This window comes from Canis lupus, chromosome 11 (genome assembly GCF_048164855.1).
Source record: "Canis lupus baileyi chromosome 11, mCanLup2.hap1, whole genome shotgun sequence".
Taxonomy (NCBI): domain Eukaryota; kingdom Metazoa; phylum Chordata; class Mammalia; order Carnivora; family Canidae; genus Canis; species Canis lupus.
Window position 1 is genome coordinate 36,116,995 of NC_132848.1, and position 16,022 is coordinate 36,133,016.

Sequence of the window (16,022 nt, forward strand, 5' to 3'; positions counted from 1 at the left end):
ATGTGACTGTTCAAAAATATACTTCCAAGTTTCAGAAATGCTATAGAAAATAAAATTGAAGATTTCCAAGTAGAATTAATGGATAAACAACTGATTAAAACTGTGAAAAGCAGCCCAGTCCTGGTTTTCAACTACTAAATTATAAAACAATGGAAATGGTGTTTAACCCCTTTATGCCTCATTGACTTTCTTAGTAGAAGGAATAATTTCAATATATAACCTGAATGTCTGTTTTTCTTTTAGCTAATGGAATGATTATCAGATGTTTTGAGAATAATAACCTATCCAACCTAGTAGTGATTGTTACTGACTCACCCAGTGGATATAAAAATGTCCCATAGCTACAAATGGTTTTCAAGTTGGCCTTCTTCTTGGTACCTTCGAGTTTTTAGGACTTATTGAGGACTGAAAGTCAAGTGCAATGAAAAATGGGAACATGATCCCTGGGAAATGGTGATCAGAGCAGACCTGCCTCCTATATGGTGAACTTATAGGCGCTTCTCATCTTTTCTCTGAGATTACTGTAGTTACATTTCTATAGCTTAAAAGTAATGTGTGTGTATTTTAATATATATGAATAATAATATATATCTCCAGTAGAGTTCAAAGGCTAGGAGTCTCAGTTGTTTTGTCCTAATGTGAATGCATTTAATCAAATTGCTTTGCCCCTCCCCCCCATTAGCTACACTAGGGAAATGGGAATTTTGACTTGAGGAAGGATAAGAGAGGTAAGTAGTATGGGATCATGTGACATTTTGGATGTTTGGCAAAATTTGCAGTATTTTTTTTTTTTTATGATTTGATTTATTCATGAGAGACAGATTGAGAGGCAGAGATGAGAAGCAGGCTCCCTGTAGGGAGCCTGATACGGGATTCAATTCCGGAACTCCGGGAACACACCCTGAGCTGAAGGCAGACACTCAGGCATCCCCCACTGAGCCACCCAGGTATCCCCAAATTTGCAGTATTTCTAAAAGTGGGTGTTGAAAATGGAAATCTTTGGGTAGCATAAAGGGTCTGAAAGAAGAGGAAAGAAAAGCAAGAATGAGAATTTGGAAGGGAAAGTTGTAAGCTATTAAGATAGGTACAATTTATTTAGGCATTTTTGCCCAAGGGAAATTCTAAATAGGAAAAGGTGGAAGAAACCTTCTTTATTTCAGTCTTCTTCCCCTTTTCCCCACCTTGCTTCTCCATGCTACTCTTCTCCTAAGGACCCAGGAGGCCGACTGTAATGACTATTGTTCATGTGTAAGCTTTTCAGTGCGTTAAGTACACCCCTTCTATTTCCAGTTTCAGGTCAAATTGAGATCAGAGTCAGGAAATCAGATGAAAATTAAAGTACTGTGAAAATACAGTCTTATTGTAAAGCTGGATTGGAGAATTTAGCTTAGATCTGTGCTTATTCTGTTCCTTCTTAATTTACCTTCCCAGAGGCAACTGTAGCACCTAAAAAGCTGCGGGTCAGGTCTCCCCTCAGGCAGGGAAAGTCCTGAATCCGGAAGTTGTCCTCCTAGGAATTGGAATGGAAAAGGAAAACTTCCTTTGAAGGCATCCGAGTGGGAGAGAGCCAGTGAGAGTTTAGGGGTGGAGCCTGTCTGGAATATTGACCTTTATCCTTAGGTGAGTCACTTTCTCCAGGAATTGCTGATGAGATAGAAAGAAAAGTGCCCCTTTAATCCTATTTTCTCCTATTTAGGGGGGAGTGAAAGTTCTGTTATCTTTGCAGAGAGGGAAATAAGAGGTGTCCTCTTATCAAATGTATCGTGTTGTGTGTATTTTGTAGGCTAGTCTAGGAATTTAATAATTTACAAAATAGGAACTGAGAACTCGTTTTCCTTGGAAATAGCTAAACCTCTCAACAGTTTTTGAGAAGGTGATTGTTTCATTGTGTGGTTAAATATAGAGAGTATTAAATCTACATCCTAACTTGTTTTACTCCTCAAATATTTACCAAGTGTCCAATACTTAATAGGTACTGGACTAGGCCCTTGGGATTCAGCAGTGAACAAGAATGGGTCCTTGCTTTCATGGAGGTTACTCGCCTAGCAAGACAACTAGTGCAAGAATGATCACAGTAAGGTGGAATAAATGTTAAAAAGCTTAGAATACTTTGGGACCACTGAGGAAGGGGAACTCATCTGGGAGGGTCAAGGGAAGTGCTGGTTAATAGCGAAGGGTCACAAAGTAAAATAGGAAGTAGCCAGGTGAAAGGGAAGAGAGGATGAGCAAGAGTTTTAGGAAAAAAAGAACATCTGGAAAGGCCAAGAAGTGAGATAGGGTAGTATATACTAAAATAGTATTTTTCAAACTGCAGGCAACTAGGCATCCATGAGTAGACTGTAAATTCAATTTAGTGGGTTGTGACCTGCATGTTTTAAAAAAGAAATCAAATAGAAAGAAGAGCGTATCACACATAGTAGATTGTGATATGTAAAGTTTGAAAATCTGCTACAGTGGAAACAGAAAAAGCCCTGTGTGACCACAGCCAGAGGTCTTAGGGATGATGATGCAGGATTTAGTTGACCTTATTAAAGAATTTGGATTTATTGTAGAGGAAATGAAGCCACTGGAAGTTTCAATAAAGACCTGATTAGATTAATATTTTCTGAAGATCCCTTTGAATGTCCCAATTTTTCTCTATTTGAATATAAACTGCAAATTCCTTGGCCCAGTGTTACAGGTATTCCAAAGTTGGTTCTAGTCTATTTTTTTCTAAAGAATCTTTCCACTATTTTTGGTATTGGAACCTCCCATTTCGTAAAGATTTATTGTCTGCCTAAGTGCCTTTGCGCTGACAGAAGGTCTAGAGGAGTGGATCATGCTTCTGTCTCACTCATGTTGAACCTCTGGCATTTAGCTTACTGCTTGGTACCCACTAGGGATTAAGCAAATCTTTGTTGATAGAGTCTAAGCATTCTTAATTTTAGAACTGTTACATAGTAGGAGAAATGACCTTGGCATTTCTAATAATTCTTGCTTGTGCAAAGAAGTAGGCTTTATTAGAAATTCTTTTTTTCTCAGTTGGAATCGTGTTAGTGATAGAGCCATATTGATTTATTTAAAATATAATTTAGGGCAGCCCCGGTGGCTCAGTGGTTTAGCACCGCCTTCAGCCCAGGGTGTGATCCTGGAGACCTGGGATTGAGTCTGGCCTCCGGCTCCCTGCATGGAGCCTGCTTCTTCCTCTGCCTGTGTCTCTGCCTCTCTCTCTCTCTCTCTCTATGTCTGTCATGAATAAATAAATAAATAAATAAATAAATAAATAAATAAAATAATAAAATATAATTTAACAAAAAGCACTCTTAAAACAGTAGCAGAGAGAAGAAAAAGAACAACAGATTTTCTGATTTGGGAGTTTTTCTTCCCAAAGAGTATAGAGCAATGACTGATTATTCATGAGAGGAGGCAATCCAGCAGTCATTTGTATTTTGTTTGGATAGGCATTTTTTTGAGCACTCACCAAAAGACAGTTTTGTGGAGATGGCTAGGAACAAAGAGAATAAATTAGATTAAAATGTATCAATCATATGAACTTAATGGAGAGGCAACAGAATATTAAAATTTTGGTCTTAGAAGTAAAAATAGAATATCCATATATCCCAAAGAACTTACAAATAAGAATCTAATGATGTCAGTTTGTTGCCAGAAAATGATTGTACTGTCACAGTACTGTGACTTCACAGAATTAGATTGTGAAACCCAACTGTGAAGGAAAAATAAGTATATGGTTTCAATAAGTGGCAAGAGAAGTTATGAAAAATTCATGAAAGGTAAATTTCAAGCTCTGATTCAAATTTCTCTTTAATACACTTTTGAGATGTGAAAACTTGGCTAATTAGTTTTGTAAATTAGATTTTATGTAGCTTAAACATGAGTGCTAGAATCTAATTTTGCTAATATGGGATGGCTTTTTAAAAATACTGAATTTTATATTTTTATGTTCTACAGAGTCCTATTTTAAACAGTGAATTGTAGAACCTAAATTGAAACTGCTAACTTGTATAAATTTATCCTAAGGAAATAATTCTAAATATGGGAAATTATTATGCACAAAGATGTTCATTTTCATTGCAATGTAGTTTAGTCAAGAAAATGTCCTGCTCTAGGGAAGTGATTCATTAAAATGTGGCAATGCTCTTGAAATTTAACCATTAAAAGTACTTTTTTAGAGCAATGATTTCTTATTACTTTTTAAATTAAAAAATAAAAAGTGTTCAATATAACAAAAATTCAAATAATATAAAAATATGCAAGATTTAAAAAGTGAAAATGGTATTTCAAGTCCTTCCTTACCCTACCCTATCTCCACCCCCCACCCCTCAACCTAGGCCATCCTAGTTCTTTATAAGTAAATACTTGGAGCAGTAGACCTTTTTCTGATTTTGAATTGTACTCTCATGAGGGTCTTCTGGTTCTTCTCAAGTTGGGTAGGTGGAGACCAAGTGGGTGGGAACCAGGGTGCTAAAAACCCTATACTGCTTTGTTTGTTCCTATTATATATATATATATGTGTGTGTGTGTATATATATATATATATATATGTATGTATGTATTTCACATAGGGTTTAATTTAAACAAATAATTGCTTTGCATTAAAAATAAATGTTTAAAAACTATGGGCCTGATTTATCAAAATGAAGTCCAAGCCCTCTAGGAATTCCAGGTCTTACCCAGTTTACCATTTTGCTACACAGTGATAGGAATGTTCTTCTCAGATCTTTTGATTTCCCCAGGAGTTTTTAACCAGTCAACTTGTTAGAATGCACTCCCCCACGCCTCCACCCTGACTTTTTTTCCCATCTCTCTAAATCTTACCTGTTCTTTAAAGTTCTGTTCACCTTTGTTTTGTTCATTCCTTATTTCAACATGTATTTAGCGAACACCTACATTCTGACTAATACTGAATGGGAAATATGCAGAATTTTGTACCAAAACTCAAACTAGTAAAGGATGACCTTCGTGTAAATAAGGGCAATAATGTTTTTTGCAAAGTAAGAGCATTGTGGGTAGGACAGGTACTAAAAATAGAAATGGTGTCCTCTACAGTTTTATGTGGCACTTATAAAAGGGCAATTTATGATACAGCTACATTTCTGGATCTTCAGTAAGTACTTGTTCATTTATTAGCTGAGTAATAGAAAATGCAGAGTTCACTTGTGAATTAAGGATGAGACTTCAAGAAGGAGCTATTTTCATTCTTGAACAATCAATTGTGTTTAAAAATAACTTGAATCCAAGTTACTGGATGCCAGTGTTGGGCATGAGCAGAGCTGAGAATGAGCCTTGGAAGGACCTTGGTGCTGTCAACCTTGTCTCCTGTGGCCACTTACACTGGTGTGGAAGGATCATAACAGAATACAGGTGCTGTCTTCCGTATCATTACCTGGTTAGTCAGAAAGTCATGAATTCAATTCCTGCATCTTTATCTTACTAAGTTTACAACTTGGGCATATTCCTTAACATCTTTGAGACTTAGTTTCCTAAACAGCAATGTGTGGACATATGTGTCTCCCAGGTTTTCAAAAAAGACTATGAGAGAGCCGGAGCCTGATCTGCTATTTTCTTCATGATATCTGCCACTTTCCTCTTTATGTTTTTAGATAAGCAATAATTTTTATAGTAACATTTGAGTTTTCTTTTTTTAAAGTCAGAAAACTCTTTTTTTTTTTTTTTAAAGATTTTATTTATTTGTGAGAAACACACAGAAGCAGACACAAGCAGAGGGAGAAGCAGGCTCCCTGGAGGGAGCCTGTTGTGGGACTCCATCCTAGGACCCCAGGATCACGCCCTGAGCCACTCAAGCATCCCAAAAAGTCAGAAAACTCTTGTACTCTAGCCTTTCCAGATTATAAGTCTTCAAAATAATTCCAGGCAAACTCATGATGGATTCCATCTTTCTAGCACTTCATGTTCTGGTTGAGCAGACAGTTCTTCAGAATAAACCCTACAATTGTGGTTTAAGGTAGTCTGTTTTATTTGTAGATTGTAAAAATGTTATTTAGATCCCTTTTTAAAATTAAAAAACATCAGATATGATATGTAAACCTAACAATGGTGTTAGAGCTACTTCCTATTCCAGCTTTCATTTTCTTTTTTTCTTTTAAACACTGGTTTCCTGAAGACCTTTATTGTTCAGTATATCTAAGTACTGTATAGTATACATACATAGTGGTCAGTGTATAAATGTAACACTTTATAGCTTGCTGGGCAGTTTAATTAATTAAATTAAAAGTAGGATAGGATTTCAGTGCCCTGGTGGTACAGTCGGTTTAGTGTCTGACGCTTGGTTTTGGCTCAGGTCATGATTTCAGGGTCGTGAGATGAGCCCTGCCTTGGGCCCTGTGCTGAGCATGGAGTCTGCTAAAGTTACTGTCTTCCTCTCCCGCTCCCCACCTCATTCGTGCTCTCTCAAATAAATAAATAATGCTTTAAAAAAGTAGGATGGGATAAATTATATAAAAGATAAATATTAAACCTCAGTTGATTTTTTTAAAAAGAACATTAGAACAAAACAGTGGATCTGAAAATTATAAGCCAGGGTTCAATACAGCAATGTATAATATTTTTGTGATCATACGGTATAGTATATTCCTTAGTAAGGGGCAAAAGAGGTGGAACATTAGGTTTTGAACCTTTTATAAAAAAATGTATAAAAAGGGATCCCTGGGTGGCGCAGCGGTTTGGCGCCTGCCTTTGGCCCAGGACGCGATCCTGAAGACCCGGGATCAAATCCCACATCGGGCTCCCAGTGCATGGAGCCTGCTTCTCCCTCTGCCTGTGTCTCTGCCTCTCTCTCCTTCTCTCTCTGTGACTATCATAAATAAATAAAAATTAAAAAAAATTAAAAAAAATGTATAAAAAGAATGATGAATAATGATGATGATTAACATTTTTTGAAGGCTCAATACACTGATATATGCACTTTACATGTACTAATTTATTTGATCTTCATAAAGACCCAGTGAGGGAGATATTTTTTTTTTGTGAGGAAACTGAGGTGAGAGGCATAGTTTCCACAGCTAGTGAAAGTCAGTATATAAGCCAAAACAATTTGATTTCAGAGCGCAAGCTCCTAACTAGTGTCATTATCATTATGTGTTGATACTTCTTGACATTGAATTTTTTGAAAGAAAATCATCTCTCTTAATTGAAGTGTGGAGATTTGCTGAATAAATCACTTGGAATTTCCCCATAAAATCACTCAATGCAAGTCCTGTTATTGATTAATTCATTTAATGAAAGCATAGCAAATACTTACATAAGCTTTGTACAGTTTCAGACCTAGCATAAAGCATTTGCCAGTGGTTCCACATCAGTAATACAACTTTGAACAGCCAGTTAATATTCTTTCCTCTTCAAAATGTACTTGACTGAAATCTCTATACTCAGGTGTAGGATTTTGTGCATAGGTTTCATAATCTGAATTTAAAATCATATTACTCTTGAATCACTAAGTTTTATGCCTGAAACTCATAAGACACTGTATTAGTGTAATTACACTAACTGAAATTTAAATAAAATCTTGGAGAAAAAAATTAAATCGTATTACTCCTTAGAACAAAACCTAGCCCTTTCTCAATCCCTGGGGGTAGTGCTATATAGGCAACCTAAGCATGCATTTGAGCATTAGCAAGGAAGCACCAAAAGAGAGAAAAACATTAATTTTTGTAATTTTTATTTTATTTTTAAATTTTTTGGGGGCGCCTGGGTGGCTCAGTCAGTCGTTTGGGCGTCTGCCTTCAGCCCAGGTCGTGATCCCAGGGTCCTGGAATTGAGCCCCACATCGGGCTCCCTGCTCAGTAGAGGAGTCAGCTTCTCCCTCTCCATCTACCCCTGCTCATGTGTGCTCTATCTCTCACTCATTCTGTCAAATAAATAAAATTAAAAAAAAATTTTTTAAAGATTTTATTTATTTATTTATCAGAGACACAGAGAGAAAGGCAGAGACACAGGCAGAGGGAGAAGCAGGCTCCATGCAGGGAGCCCGATGTGGGACTCAATCCCAGGACCCCGGGATCACAGCCTGAGCCAAAGGCAGACACTCAACCACTGAGCCACCCAGGCGTCTACGTTTTATAATTTTTAAAGAGACAATGAGGTAGTCTTTCTAGAAAAAAAAAATCATTAGTAATTTGTTTGGAGTTATTATTATGAAATATATGTGATGGTTTGTGGGAATCTGGCCCTGCTTTGGAGCATGGTGGGGCAGATACAGTTACTTATTCACAATTATCTAACAAATATAAATGAAACCTTGGCTATGAAAAATGAATACAGCAGAATAACAGCTATATGGTACTGTTTAGGATGTGTTCATTAAATGAAGGCAGAGTAAGAGAAATATACTTTGTTTTATTATTGAAAAGCAGTTTCTTAACCTCAAAATAGGATTCTCTGAACACCTTTGCTAACTATTCCTCAAGTTTTTTCAAACAGTTGTACTAACTGATATGTCTGCCTTTTAATTGTGCTGACTATACTGGGGAATGAGTGGAGAGGGAGAAGTAGGGAAGAAAGGGGCAATTTTGGAGCTCCTAGGAGTTTTAGAAAGAGGAAATTATGAGTAATCACTAAAAGTAGCTTCATAGGATATTATTGAAAAGGAAATTTGGGGGATATTTTATAAAATGCAGAAAGCAGGATGTAAAATAATATATACAGTGTGAACCTATTTTTGTTTTAAACATATATAGAGAAAAATTTAGTAAAAAAAAAGTTATATATACCAACATGTCATTAATGAATATCTCTGAATGATGGGTTTCCAGAATAAACCATTTTTATGTATCCTTGCTTTTTTTTTTTTTTTTTTTTCTGAGAACCTATTGCTTCTATGAGAAAAAGAAAAAAGAAAAAAAACCCAAAACCCTATCCTAGGTGCACTAGAAGCACAGTTTCAAATGAGCTGGGAAAGAAGGAAGGGTAGTCAAGACACTTTTTGAGCAAAGACCATCATGACAACTAAGTTGATTTTTAGGTGTCTTTGAGGGTAGTTAGCTTGAACTTCAAGTTGGACTTAGAGCTTCCCCTGCGCCTTTTTTTTTTTTTTTTTTTAACTGATATTTGAATAAAAAGGTACATAGCCCTGACCAAAGGGTAGAGAGGAGAAACTTGATTGCAGGGAGTAAAGATACTGAGTTAGGACATTGTTTCACTTCGCTGCCAAGATAATTGAGTAACATAACACTGTGTACCTGTAGTTTACCTAATCTGGGAACAGTCTCTTGTACCGATTCCATGTGTTTGAACTGACTTCACAGCTCTGTGTACCCGGGAGTACTCTTTAAGGAAAGTGCAGTTTGGGAAGGTAGAAGATCAGCTTCATCTCCTTGGGTGCTGCCATTGTGAAAGTGTCCCAGGGAAGGTGACATTAGGCTACCACCTGAGGAACACCTGAGAGAGGGAGCTGCCCTGTTTCATAACTTTGGAAGGTAATGTAAATTCATGTGGCCTGTGCATAAGGGTCCTGCTTCACCTCTGAGATAGGGGAAAGAAAGAGGGGGATGGTGGATAGACAGAAGTGCTTTGAGTAAATAGTTGAAATGAGATACTGTGAAAATTATGGGGCACTCTAGGTCTAAAAATGGAGAAGAAAAAATGCTAACTTTACATGTGGCCCATCCTTTCCTTCGCTTTCTTAAAAACAAAATTTTATTTTTCTTTTAAACCTTAACACATTAGCTTCCTTTCTTCCTTTATTCTTAAAAATAGAATTTTCTTTCTCTTAAATTTTGACACATTGGTATTCTTTCTGCACCTTGAAATTCTGGAAGCTTTCATTTTCAATTTTCAGTTTAATTATACAGAGCTAAGTGTATATTTTATGTTGGTCCGGAAGTGGGTTTGCATTTGTAGGGTCTATAAGAACATAAGCCTGTGTTATGTGGGGGAAAAATCAAAGTATACTTTTGTATGAATTCTGAAGAATAGTTTTTACTCATTTGAAATGCTGATGAACTCATAACTTCCTAATTTTGGTATTTCAGATTCACAAGTGCCAGAGAAAACTGGTAAGGAAATATATTTATGTTTTAGTCTTATGTACACTATGGTTTACACGAAGGTGTTGAGTCAGTTTATAAAAAAATAATACAATAAATGTTGGTTTTTTTAAAAAAAGAATTATAAAACTAGTACCAAAGAAAATAAAACTAGAAGTATAACATTAAAATGGATAAATTAATCATAGATTTGAATTTTTGATATACCTGTAAGCTTCTTTGCTGCTAAAGGAAAAAAATAAGATGGCTCAATATTTATTAAAGAAAAGTAAAAATATCAGTTTTCAGTAGCAAGGCTAACTGTATTGTTTCTAAATAAAGTTTCATATGACTTCATGCATGAATGATTGATGAGAAGGGGATGTTCTCAGTAGTAGTTCTCAGGAAATTAATGAATGTCCATTGCTTGTCAATTAAAGGAGAGAGTCATTAAGTGAGTTTTTGAATAAGATACATGAAAGAAATGTTTAAGACAGAGTAACAGAAATAAACTTTTTTAAATTTAATTTTTATTTTTTAAAAGATTTTATTTGTGAGAGACACAGAGAGAGAGAGAAAGAGGGAGAGAGGCAGAGGCATAGACAGAGGGAGAAGCGGGCCCGAAGTGGGACTCATCCCAGGACTCCAGGATCAAGTCCTGAGCTAAAGGCAGATGCCCAACCACTGAGCCACCCAGGCATCCCTACTTTGTTTTATTATTGAAAAGCTTAAAACAGGGTTCTCTGATTGTACTCTTTTGCTATCTAACTATTCCTCAAGTTTTTTCAAATAGTAGCACTAACCGATATTTCTGGTAATAGTTGACTTCCTGTCTTAGAAAAAGAATTTGTGTATTGCTGTGAACTTAATCAGAATATCTAGTTAAATGATTGAATTTTTCGCCCCATTTTTTAGTTGGTTTGATAGGGGCTAGATATAATCTAACTGATGGCACTTGGTAGAATAAACTCTACTTTGTTTATGCAATACACTTAGTTCTTTGAACACACACGTATTTATTCTGTCAATATTTTCTCAATAAGTAGAAATGGTTTAACTATGAATTGTGTTGTAGTTGACTCATTAGCTTGTTTTTGTTCTATCCTAAATAAAGCATTCTTTCAAAAATTATTTACTTATTTATTCAGTGGAATTGAAGGTAGTGATTCTGAAACAAAATTAGTTGCTCTGGATCTGGTTTTCTTTGAAAAATTGTTTGAGATGTGTTGGGGATTTATTATACAGAAGATTTAGTATACCCGCTGATTATTTCTGGTCTTAAAACAATTCTTTACAAATGTTTGGTTGTTTTTTAGGCATATAGAAAGAATTGATAAATTTCAAGACATTACTCTTTTTTTGTCAGTGTGCGATTTTAGAAATGAGTGATTGTTTTATGTAGTCAGCTAGGTTTTGGATCTCAGTAGTTGAATCATGTCCGTGACTTCTCAAGCTTTTGTGTTTGTTAAGAAATATCAGAGCCAGCAATTTTACAGCAATTCATTGTTACTGAGATAGCAGTTAATTGTTCTTTCCTTCTCCCAGTTTTTAGTAACTTGCCAGTAAAGTTTGATGTCACTACCTATAACTTAAATGAAACTTACATGAGTGCTTAAATTCAGTTTAAGTCAAAGAAGTCAAGTTTTTAAAAGAAGATGGTTATGTATTTTAGACAAAAAAGAAAAAAAGGCAGGGAGATATTCTCATTGTACTTTAGAGGTGAGCCTTTTAACCAGAGAGGATGGTGTTTGTGAGATGGTGTCTTATATTTTAATTTCTAAGTACTTTTTTAAAAAAGATTTTATTTATTTAATTGAGAGAGGGTGAAAGAGTGTGTACATATGCATGCAGGGGAAGGGGCAGAGAGAGGGAGAGGGAATCCCAAGCCTATACGTGGCTCCCAGCACGCAGAGCTGGACATGGGGCTTGATCCCAGGACCTTGAGATGATGACCTGAGCTGAAAGCAAGAGTTGGATCCTTAACCGACTGAACCAGGTGTCCCTCAGTTTCTAAGTATTTTTAAAGGAGCTGAACAGTGATAAAAATTTATAAGATGTAAATTACTATTACTCATCTGTTGTTTGGACCAATTTGATACTTCGATCTTGTAAAGTCTGTGGGACAGTTATTGAATTGACTCACCTTCATTTCTTAGAATTGTTATGGTGGGATAGTTACTGTAGTTACTGTTCCTTGTTTAGCTGCAGGACATGATCAGAAGACATTCATGTATTTTTTCTAGTTATATATTCTTAACTGGATACCATGAATTATATTCTTCTGCCAAGCAGTAATAGTGCCTTTGGAATTCTTGAGATTTCTTTTATATTTCCATATTGATTTCTTTTGAGGGCCAAGTGATCTATTACATATCACAGGAAACACAACATGTCATTTCTGTCATGTGGGAACGAAATGGATACGTTTCATTTTAAAAAATTCTCTTTTTTTAAACTGTGATAGGAAAATTGCTAACCATTTTTGGCATTTAATTTTGACTGTTCTTTCCTCTCTGTACCCTTAGTTTTACATTGATTTGGGTAGATTTCTTTGAGGTGGAACAATCTGGTAGAAAGTGTAGAAGTGGAAAAGCTGAATAAAGGAAATTGGATTGAATAAAGGAAGCTTAGAAAAGAAAATAATATACCTGGTTTAGATAACCTAGTAGAAGGAATCAAGTCATTGTGAAACATTAGGAAGTTCAAAACAAACAAACAAACAAATACACCTCAAATAAGCAATGTAGAGTCCAGTGGATGAGAATGATGAGATCAAAGGGCTGAAAATGAGAAATGATTTTGGTAATAGCTGTAGGGCTAGCTCAAATGGAGAAGAGAGTTTTTCAATATGACTCAATAGTCAGGCTGTCAAGATCTCTGATCTCCATAAATGGTGCTAGGGTGTCCTCCTGGGTTCTGGTGAGTACCCTCATGCAGAGTGCCTCTGCATGAGGTCATGTCAGAATGGCAGAAAGTGGTGTTGGGGTGAACACAAGAATACGAGGGATGATTGTTTAGGAGCTGTTTGGGATATGTGCTAATTGATGGTAAATACTTAAGGAAAAGAGAATTGCGAATAGGAAATGGAGAAGCTGAAGTTCAGGTCATGAAATTGAAATCTAAAAGGTTTTTAAACATAATTTTTGCTTAAATGGAGGAGTTAATCATTGAGAGAAATTGGTAAGGATTTAAGTTTACATAGGTTTAAAACTTAAAATGAAAATAGTTAAAACTGAGCAGCTATAAAGTCAACCTGCTGTTTGGGTGCTTCAAAAAAGCAAATTAAATAGACATAATCCTTCTTTATGAACTGATTATACAATTAAATAGTTAAGTACTTAACTGAGTATTATTCAAAAGAATGAACCAAAATTGTTTATGAAACAAGGAAATAATTTGTAGATCAGCTGAAGTCTGGTTTTGTTTGCCATAATCTTTCTGAAAGCTAATTTAATTGACCACATAATACATCCTCTTTGGTTACTACCTACTTTTGAAGAACAAACAGAAACACAGAAGACATATACCCAAAGAGAAAGCGAAAGGAGCAGAAAGTACACAATTTATACAAATATATACGATTTATACAAATATATTTATACACATATAAAATACCCACCTGATGGACAAGTTGAGATTTTTGACTAAATGTGGTAATACTGGTAACAGTAACTCAAATCACTTTTGGTATGGGAAGATAAAGTATTAAGCTCTCATTTAATGCCTTTCTTAATAATTAAGGCCTGCTAACTCACAGGTTGGCTGGGTTTTTTACATGTATTATTTAACCTTCGCAATGAAACAACACCTCCTCTAGCACAAAGAATAAAGCAACACACATAAAATACACTGCTTTTTCCTAAGTTTTAAAAACAAGCAATTTGAACATTCATGTTTTTCATTTTTGTAACTGAGGTAGAATTCATAAGGAGTGTCTGGTATTAGTTTATTTTCCTTAAAGTCAGTTACTCCCTGACATGACTATAGACCAGTGCTGTCCATGACAAAACTGTCAAAGGGAATATAGAGTGGATTCATCTAAATGTGTTCAATGGAAAGCTGTCTTTTAGTCTGAGATTTTGCCTCTTCTATGTGCTTTTTTTTTTAATTTTATTTTTCTAAGTTTTAATTTATTTGCTCATTTTAAGTAATCTCTTCTTCCAATGTGGGACTCAAACTCACGACCCGGAGATCAAGAGTTGCATGCTCTTCTGACCTAGCCAGTGGGTGCTCCTCCCCTTTTACATTTTGGTGTTAAAAGTACACTTATATTTTTAGAAAAATATCATTTAAAAAATCTTTAGATTTTTGTATATATATATCATTTTTAACAGTTTTATTGAAATATAATTGACATACATCACTGGGTGAGTTTCAGGTTTACAAAATAAAGATTTGACTTATGTATGTTATGAAAAAATTGCCACAATAAATTTAATTAATATCCATTATGCCATATAGATAGAATAAAGAGAAATGAGGAGGGGAAAAATTCTTTTTCTCCTTGTGGTAGAACTGTTAAGATTTACTTTACTTTTTTTTTTTTTTTAAAGATTTTATTTATTCATGATGGGGGGGGGGGCAGAGACACAGGCAGAGGGAGAAGCAGGCTCCACGCAAGGAGCCTGACACGGGACTCGATCCCGGGTCTCCAGGATCACGCCCTGGGCTGAAGGCTGGCGCTAAACCACTGAGCCACCAAGGGATCCCCAAGATTTACTTTTCTAACAACTTTTATATATCCTACAGCAGTGCTAACTATAGTTCTGGTGTTGCACATTATATCCCTAGTTCTTGTGTATCTTATAACAGAAAGTTTGTACTCTGACCTTTTTCCTCAGATTCCCCCATCTGTTCCCCCTGCCTCTATCTCTGGTAACCACAAATTTGATCTTTTTTCTTTGAGGTTAGGTTTCTTTCCTTTTCTTTTTTGTCTTTCTCTTTTTAAAAAAGATTCTACGTATAAATGAGATCATACGGTATTCCCATTTCTCTTTTTTTGACTTATTTCACTTCCTTCGTAAAGCACAGAGTCCATTCATGTTGTTGCAGATGGCAGGTATTCCTTGTTTGTTTGTTTTTATGGCTGGATAATATTCCAGTGTGTGTGTGTGTGTGTGTGTGTGTGTATTATATATGTACACACACGACAACTTCTTTGTCTACTTACCTGTCAGTGGACACTTAGGTTGTTCCATTCTGGCTATTGTAAATAATGGTGCTCAGAACACAGGGGAGCAGATATCTTTTTAAGTTAGTGCCTTTGTTTCCTTTGGATATGTTCCCAGAAGTGGAATTGCTAGGTCATATGGTAGTTCTATTTTTAATTTTTTGAGGATCCTCCATACTGTTTTCCATAATGGCTACACCAATTTACAATCCGCTGGCAGTACATAAAGTTCCCTTTTCTTCACATTCTGATCAGCATTTGTTATCTTTTATCTTCTTGTTGATGGCCATTCTAATAGGTGTGAGGTGGGAACAATTGATTTTAAAGATTTTATTTATCTGACAGAGAGAGCACATGCGATCAGGGGGAGGGGCAGAGGGAGAGGGAGAATCTAAAGTGGATTCCATGCAAAGCATCGAGCTCTGGGTGGCTCAGTTTCACAACCTGAGCCAAAACCAAGAGTTGGACACTTAACTTTTGAGCCACCCAGGTGCCCCTTGGGAAAGATTGTTTTTAACTTGGTAAAATTTGAGGGGAAGTTTGACTGGTTAATGAGATCTAAATATTTGCAAACCACTGTTTTAAAACTCTTTAACCATAGATGGAACCCATAAGTGCTCAGTAGATCAGAGACTCACCGAAACTTAAATAGGCAGGAATCTGTATATCAGAGTCCTTTTTAAAAGATACACTTTTAGGTAGCTTTTGATAGATCATGTTATGGTAATAATTCCAGACTCGTGGTGGCTTTCAACCACAATGCTTTATTTCTTCTTCACATTACATGTTGCCTGTGAGTTGCTGAGGATTGGCTACAGTAGCTGGGGCTCTGCAGTAGCTGGGGCTCTGCACGCATCTTTGTCCCAGGACCC

General features: G+C 35.9%; 1 protein-coding gene across 9 annotated transcripts in view; it reads left to right on the top strand.

Annotated features, from left to right (window-relative positions):
- SLC41A2 (solute carrier family 41 member 2) overlaps nucleotides 1-16,022 on the top strand; it is a 124,854-nt gene that overhangs the window by 2,311 nt on the left and 106,521 nt on the right. For 3 of the 9 annotated variants that reach the window (XM_072844276.1, XM_072844278.1, XM_072844277.1), the window contains exons 1-3: nucleotides 3,664-3,770; nucleotides 9,261-9,431; nucleotides 9,987-10,010. The exons of 2 other annotated variants lie outside the window; for them this stretch is intronic. The gene's annotated coding sequence lies outside the window, so the exon portion shown is untranslated. Of the gene's footprint in view, nucleotides 1-3,663; nucleotides 3,771-9,260; nucleotides 9,432-9,986; nucleotides 10,011-16,022 lie in introns of those variants that run through there. 4 more of the 9 variants (XM_072844269.1, XM_072844274.1, XM_072844270.1 and 1 more) reach the window with 3 other exon arrangements.